The sequence below is a fragment of the Miscanthus floridulus genome, chromosome 9, assembly GCF_019320115.1.
Source record: "Miscanthus floridulus cultivar M001 chromosome 9, ASM1932011v1, whole genome shotgun sequence".
Taxonomy (NCBI): domain Eukaryota; kingdom Viridiplantae; phylum Streptophyta; class Magnoliopsida; order Poales; family Poaceae; genus Miscanthus; species Miscanthus floridulus.
Genome location: NC_089588.1, coordinates 137,724,471 through 137,732,482, shown reverse-complemented (window position 1 = coordinate 137,732,482; position 8,012 = coordinate 137,724,471).

Genomic DNA, 8,012 nt, shown 5'->3' with positions numbered 1-8,012 from the left:
ACTCTGGCCTCCTGACTATATAAAGGAGGGCAGAGTTCCTGGAGTTAGAGAGATACAACACAACACAACGCAACACAACACTTTACAATCAATTCAACGCAAAGGCTAACGCCGACTAGACGTAGGGCTATTACTCGATCACGGTCGAGGGCCCGAACTAAGATAAATCGACTGTCTCTTGCGTTTACCGTCGAGTTCTGCATACGCTGAAGCCCGAACAAACTGCTCCGGGTACCCCCGTGGTAGGCTATCGGTGGTGAAACATCGACATATATATTCTGGTCACGAAATACTGAATAATACTAAACCGGGTTCAGTATCAGTCAGCAGTACACGTCAGTACCACGAATACTGAATAATACTGACACGCGGCTACTGAATTGTACTGAATTTTTTTCAGCATAACAGCTTGGTGTAGTATAATTATTCTACACCTAGGGTGTAGAATAGCACGTGCGTGTGTATATATATATATAGTTCATAAATATTTTTGGTCCCATTATTTTAGGATGCTCGAATTCGGCATAAACGATAAAATTCTGGTGTTGCTCCGATAGTTTGATGAGCTCCAAATGGCGTGCATTCATGGTAATTTTACTAAATATTCTGGTACTGTTCTTAGTCAACTCAGATAAATGGCAGGTACTTTGTAGATGGGAACAAAGGTGGAACAAATCAGGAAAACATATGCGATCGGTTCATCAAGTGACAAAATGCCTCGAATTGGCTCAAAGCTGCTTGCACAAAGACCCGAACATAAGACCTTTTGTATGGGATATAATACGTGAGCTCAACAAACTGGATAAAGAAGATTTATATATTTGATCAGGTAAGTTCATATATGCTGGCATAAAACCGACAACCTCTGTAAAAGTCGTCTCTTGATAGGCAGCGAGTATGTCACCTCGTAATTTCTCTCTCTACTCTCAGGTAAACCTTGCTTGGAGGACATATTTCGAACTGGGTCACGTGAGCTTTGAGACGAATAGGAGACTGGACTGGATGCTCAGTTGAGCAGAAATGTGGCACTAAAGAACGCTTCTTCAGAAACACAAAATCGAGCTCACTCTCGTGGAGCATACTGCCAAAAAATGTCATCCAGTGACGATGCAAATCAATGCAGATGGGGCAACTATGTATTGGTTTGGATCACCAACAACAATGTTGCAACCAATGCATATGGTGCCACTACTACTTAAGGGGCTATATGGATCACCTTATTCTGACAACAATAATCTCTAAGAGATTCAAAATGCCTAGCTAGATTATGGGACATAATATAATAATCCAACCAGTGGATTATTGGAATCCAGTAAGCCACATCCAACAAAAACCCAACACCAATAATCTTGGGTACCAAATAAAACCAGATTACTACAATCCATAGTTTAGATTACCATGCCAATTCACAATTTAGAATACAATAATCCAAAGTGATCCAAATGGTCCCTAAGTTCGGTGAATGGCATTTGCTCTTCTACAGTTAAATTACTGTGGACTGTCCACTTAGATATTAAATGGAGGATATGACTGAAAAAATGTGATTTACTCATAGGATCCTTAGAGTTAGAGGTCATATATGGATATAATTATTATATTTATTTCTAAATATTCATTTTTTAAAACATAGGACAAATATGGAAAAACTCTTTTTTTTTTGTAACACAAGAAAGATGTATGTAATATTAATGCCAATATGGAAAATTTGAAAAAAAAAATTATGTAAACCTATCATGAAACCTGTGCAAGAATTATGGGCCATAGCAAGGGTTTATTGATTTTGGTGGTTTAGTGACAATATAACCATTAGGACTAACAATGTTTGCTAGTATACAAGGTACTTAGTCTTACGGATGCAAGGGAATGACTTGGGCTAGCTAGGCGAAGGTAGAGATCAAGCAATCAACACCTCTAAGGAAGATCAAAGAGGAGCATTGAATACCCTAGATGACAAGCATACAGCATGACATCAAAGAAGTGAAGCCCGAACAAATGGATGTGAAGAAATATACTCAGTAGCACCAGAGGTGCACTGGATCTTTCGGTGGCACCAGAGCTATCTGGTGTGGTCATTGAAGATTCCAGGTGAGCCTAGTTTGAGTTAGAGAGAAGATGCCTGTAAGCATACTTCTGGTATAGTCACCGGAGTTGCACTCCAGAGGCAGTGTTGGAGGCGTAGTGGAGAAACTAGAGAGCATTGGAGTTGTGTGTTGCAGCAGGAAGGCCTAGTCCCTTGTATACAACCCATCGGATTAATCCGGTCGTGCACTGATCCATCCACATCCATTGAAGTATTGGACTCCAACGGTAACACTAGCCACCGTCCCCAACCTTGCTGTCCCTCTCTATCCCCATATCTCCTCTATTCTGATGGTGGCTAGGGCGAAGGAGGTGGTGCGGTTGCGTAGTGGCAGCCCCCGCAGCGTGCGCGGGCTCCCCTTTCGACCCCTTCTAGTCGACGCACGCAGGCTCGCCATCCCTCTCTCCTCCTATCTGCTCCCTTCAATAGTGGCACGGGAGGTGGAGGTGGCATGGTCACGCGGAGGCCGCCCCTAGCTTGCGTGGGCTCACCTGCTGCCTCTTGGCCCCTTCTGGGAGGCACACGTGGCCCTCTCTCCCCATTTATTCTCTCTTCGATGGTGGTGTCGGTGTCTGATGACCGGCAACCTTGTTACGGGGTTACCCGGAATGAGGATTGGTGGGGATCGACGTAAGCTAAACTCGATGATGAATGCAAGACAACGATTTATATAGGTTTAGGTTGCTGAATAGCATAATACCCTACATCCTGTGTGGCGTGTTGCCTTGCGTTGGATTGCTATGTCTGAAGAAGTTACAAGGGGATGCCCCTGTCTCTCTTTATATAGTCTAGAGGGCATGTGCATAATTTTAGTCCTACTTGGTTACAATAAAAGAGTTCTAATCCTATTACTGAGATAGACTTTCCGTAAATCTGACTAGGTCGGTCCTTCTTGCCTTGGAGGTCATGCCACCTTATTCTGCGCCTTCTTGGCAGACCGTGGGCCGGCCCATCTCCTTACAGGGTAGTTAGCCTTATGGGGAACCTTTAGGATCTTGGTCCGTTAGGTGGCTACGGTGGACAATGTGGAGCGGCCTCGTAGTGGCCAAAGGTGGAGTAGATGTGGTAGGCCGATGGTAGCGCAAGCATGGCATCACAGATGAAGCCCTGCTCTATGCTCATGGCCAATGTCATCTCGATCTGCGAGACACCGGCTAGATCTATGAGGACAAAACCTGGATCTATGATGTAACCTGGATCTCAACTTCTCAAGTAAGGCTCTCCTATCCTAGATCTCTATTTGCCTAGATATGCTGCAAGGAAGGAGGGTGGAAGATGGGCTCGACGGTGGCGATGGGATCAACAATGGGCTCGACGATGGATCTGGTCAACGACAATGCGGAAGAGACCGTGAGGCACTGGGAGGAGCGGACCCTATGGCGGGCTTGAAGTGGGTTTGGTATCAGGCTTGTCAGCTAGCCCCATGATGAGGACTAGGCTACATTTTTTTTTCTGATTTCGAGAGTTAGGTATTGTAGCCCGTCTCAGCATCTTTGATTAACAGAGATCATGTGCCACGGCCTACAGGAAGACAGTGGTGCCGCCTCGGTAAATGCAATTTGCCGGCCTCTAAAAATCAATATCCTACTAGTGTTAAATCTAGACTCTGACGAAGATATCAAAATAAGCAGCAACCATCTAAAGAAAAAGATACTCTCAAAGAAGATGTCACACCCCAAAATTTTCATTTTGGGTTGTGAATAGTTTTCACTGAATAAAATTAATGCTTTTATCATTTTTCTAAAATTTCCAAGATTTAATTAGGGTATTTGCAATTTATACTGTGAAAATGTAGATTTTGAAATAACTTTTATAATATAATATGAAGGGATGGAGACCCTATTCTGCTGGAACTCTGATGTAATTTTGTGTTTAGATTCTCTGGTCATTTTTGTAATATGTAATCGCTTTTGTAATAAACACTGCAATGTATCACTTTTGTCATCGCATGTGTGAATAAACAGATCCTAGCATACATGTGATGTGCATTCGGTTGTGTTTTTAAAATTAGGTGTGATAAGGTGGTATGAGAGTTGTGTTGACCGTAGGACGTCAGCCTAGTTAGCAATGGTCGTCTTTTGAAGCTATTTTAGTAAAAACAAAGTCTACTCTCTTGTTGTCTTTCTCCTTGATGCTTTGTTTCAAAGTAGAACTCTTCAACGTAACCCCTCGTATCTCCAAGACCAATGGAATGGAGCTGGAGATTCTACATCGAGAATTGAAGATGTTATGAGGATGAAGATTCAACGTCAACGTGAAGAATCGTCACACTAAAGAAGATCGAAGATTTCAAGATTGTTTTACCCCTATGCCCTTTATAGGAAGGTTTTCACCCCCCGAGCGTTTTTACGATAGCAACGATGCTAAGTTGTGTGCTAGTGTGCTTTCATCTAAGAACCCTACCATGTTAGTGTGCCCTTGTGCGGTTGAATGTTTTGTTATTATGATCTTAAGTGATTTGGTTCTTTGTTATGACTAGCTTCAGCAAATCTTGAGGCGAGATTCTTGTTAAGGGGTTAGTCTGTCACACCCTAAAAATTTCATTTTGGGTTGTGAATAGTTTTCACTGAATAAAATTAATGCTTTTATCATTTTTTCTAAAATTTTCAAGATTTAATTAGGGTTTTTGCAATTTATACTGTGAAAAATGTAGATTTTTAAATAATTTTTATAATATAATATGAAGGGATGGAGACCCTGTTCTGCAGGAACTCTGATTTAATTTTGTGTTTAGACCCTCTGGTCATTTTTGTAATATGTAATCGCTTTTGTAATAAACACTGCAATGTATCACTTTTATCGTCGCATGTATGAATAAACAGATTTTGGCATACATGTGATGTGCATTCGGTTGTGTTTTCAAAACCAGGTGTGACAGAAGAGCACTTAGCTTACCACTACTATGGAAATGGTTACCACTGCTGGGTACATCACTGGCAACTTATATCAGTGTCTACTATTTATAGCCAATAGTGATAGTGGATTATCACTGCTAGGTAATTTTAAAAGTGAGTGATGCTATCACTATTACACAAATGATTTTTAGCAACAGAGACATTTTTTAGTAGAGGCAGCTCAATCAAAATTTGTCTAAAAATGGTTCCCTTGTTGGCTCGCCTCTAGAAAACATTTTTAGAGATAACTTGGATTTACAACCTCCTCAAAAAAATGCTCCTATCTTTAGAGGCGGTTGGATCTGGAGCCGTATCTAAAAATAAGTGCAAGACAAAAAAATTAGATGAAGACAAACTTCGAGATATACAACTTTATAGTGGACACAATTTTCATTTGAAATTATTTAAATCTCGCAACTTTTGTTTGAAGTTCTCACAATTTGGAATTTGATTTTTCTAATTTTTTAAATGACCTCAGATGAAGAAATGATCATAACCTAAGGTGTAGATCTTGAAAAGACGTAAAACATTGTAGTTGATAACTCCTTTATTTGAAATAATGGAGGTCCCAAAATTTAGTTTTAAGTGCTTACAATTTGAAATTCAAATTTTGAAACGACCTCAGATTGAGAAATGACAAAAACATAAGTTGTAGATCTCGAAGGCCTATATAATAATTTTGTAGTTGACAACATTTTTATTTAAAGTTATTTATTCAAGGAAAATTATGTTTGAATTTCTTACATTTTAAAATTCAAGATTTTCAAATGATCTCGCATGGAGAAATGACCAAAACCAAAGTTGTTGATCTCAACAATATCTACAACTTTCCAGTTCAGACTTTTTTCATTTGATTTTGCTTAGGGTTCTAAATATTTATTTAAAATTTAATAAAGTGAATACGAGGGAATGTTTCTGTCCTTTAGCCATAAGTGGCTTTGAGATGTAGTATTTAGGGTATCTTCAAGAGACTCTTTATATCTTTTCTAATTTACAGAAATAGAGATTTTAGTGAAAAAACGATTTTTACTCAAATGACTCCAAATGACGATTCAGAGAGTAGATTTTACAAAAGGGTGTCGGAGATACTCTCAGGAGAAGAACACGCAAGACCTGAGATCGTGGACTGAAGCCTCCACGGCCGCCTCAAAAGTAGAGATAGCCGCCTCAATAATCTTTTACGCATTAGTATGTCACTACAGGTTAAAAGACATCACGGGTGGTGATAAAAGGGCATGGACGCAAAATTTTAGTCCAACACACCACGGACACCGGGGGCTTGGCGGCAGATGTGGGCGGCATGGTGGCGGCAGTAGCCGGTGGCTGATGCTTTCTTTTCTTTTCTTTTCTTTTTTCTCTTGGAAAGGATAATAGGGCCGGATTGCCTACTGCCTGTTGGCCAAACCGGCAGCGATGTCAGGTTGGCAACCGACGGTGATTATTGATTTTGTAATGGTGTACCAACAGCAGGTGCCACGAGTGAGATTTCACCAATTTGTTTAAGCCTATAATCTGAAAATTAAAGGTAGACCCTATCCCAGAGTCACAATAACAAAGCCGTACAATTTTCTTGACCCGTTGTTTTTGAGAAAATTTACATGGGTACATCAGTAAGTAACAGCGGCACTGAGAAAATGAAAAGGTAGAACGATTTTACACACATAATTCATGTACTCATTTTTTAGATAACGGATAAAATCTGACTTCGAGACATTTCAAAGAAAAGGCATCAGTCCAAATCATTATATAAATGCTTACCGACTCCATGCACTAAGCTTAACAGTAAACGTTAATAGAAAAAAAGGCCAACAATGGATCCAAAAAGGTCCATCGTCCTTGACACTAAGCAGGATTCATCTATTCATAGGGTCAGTTCGGAGTCATCCTGTAATGGTAATGATTGGATATAACCAAAAATCTATTATCCAGTCAATGGTGATGATTGCAGAAACATAGGAGAGAAGGTTGAACGAAAGCAGAGAAGCAAGATGCAAAAGTTGTACCCAGCATATCTTCATCTTTTCTTGCAGACATATAAAAAGTTGACCAGTTTGCATGGATTTCAGTGGTAATTTTTTTTGAAAAACAAGATTTCAGTCGTATTTGGGCATTTGGCGATCGGCAAATATAAACATCTGTATTCTGCTCCAGTCCGCATTCATCTGAAATTAGAAAGAAAGAAGGAAATTAAGGTCAGAAGAAAGGGGAACGGATCGGTGGTCTTCCTCTTCCGAGCACTCTGGCTCGTGGTGCGGCATGCATGTTCGCCTGCCATGCTCCTCCTCGTCTTGGACATGCGGTGACTGCTGGTCTCGGTGATCTTCGCGAGCTCCATTGGAGGCTGCCGGCGATGGTGCTACCCTTGGACGCCATAGTTGTGATGAAGACCTCCTCATGCTCTGGCGGCCACTGCTGATTCTGGTGCCAGCAGTGCTATGCTACGGTGACTGGTGATCCTGCCCCCATCCCCTCCCCTTAGCGTGTCTCTCTGTCTTGCCTTGTGCCCTGTCCATGGCGGACTCGCCGCCGTCTGCATCGGAGCTCCCCGGGCTCTCCTTCCGCCCTGGGCTTTTGGTTCAGTCTGATGTTTGGGACCGAATGCACAGGCCGATTTCTTGGTCGGTCCTTGGGGCTTCATCCTTTGCCCTGGTTGTCTCCTTTGGCAGGTGCAAATTCAAGCTTACTCCTGAGTCGGTCAGCCTAATCCTGCAGGCCACCATTGGGGGCTCTGCTCCCCACTTCAAAGTCTCGTTGCTTCAGGATCGTGCCTTCAAGTTTTTTGTTTCATCAAAACCCGTGGGTTTGTTCATTCATAGCTTGCTGTCTTTTGATTGTGAACTCTATTCACTTTCCTTCCACCTGTGGGGCAATGGTGGCCCAAATTGGCGAAAAGAGTTCCGCCTCTTCCAAGAAGAAGAGAGGCTCTCATGGCCATGGTTTCCAATATCGGCCGAAATCTCCTGATATTTTCGATATATCCTCTTTATCCATAGGTGCCGATAAGGAAATATCTATCTTTTTCGTACAAATTTTGTTTA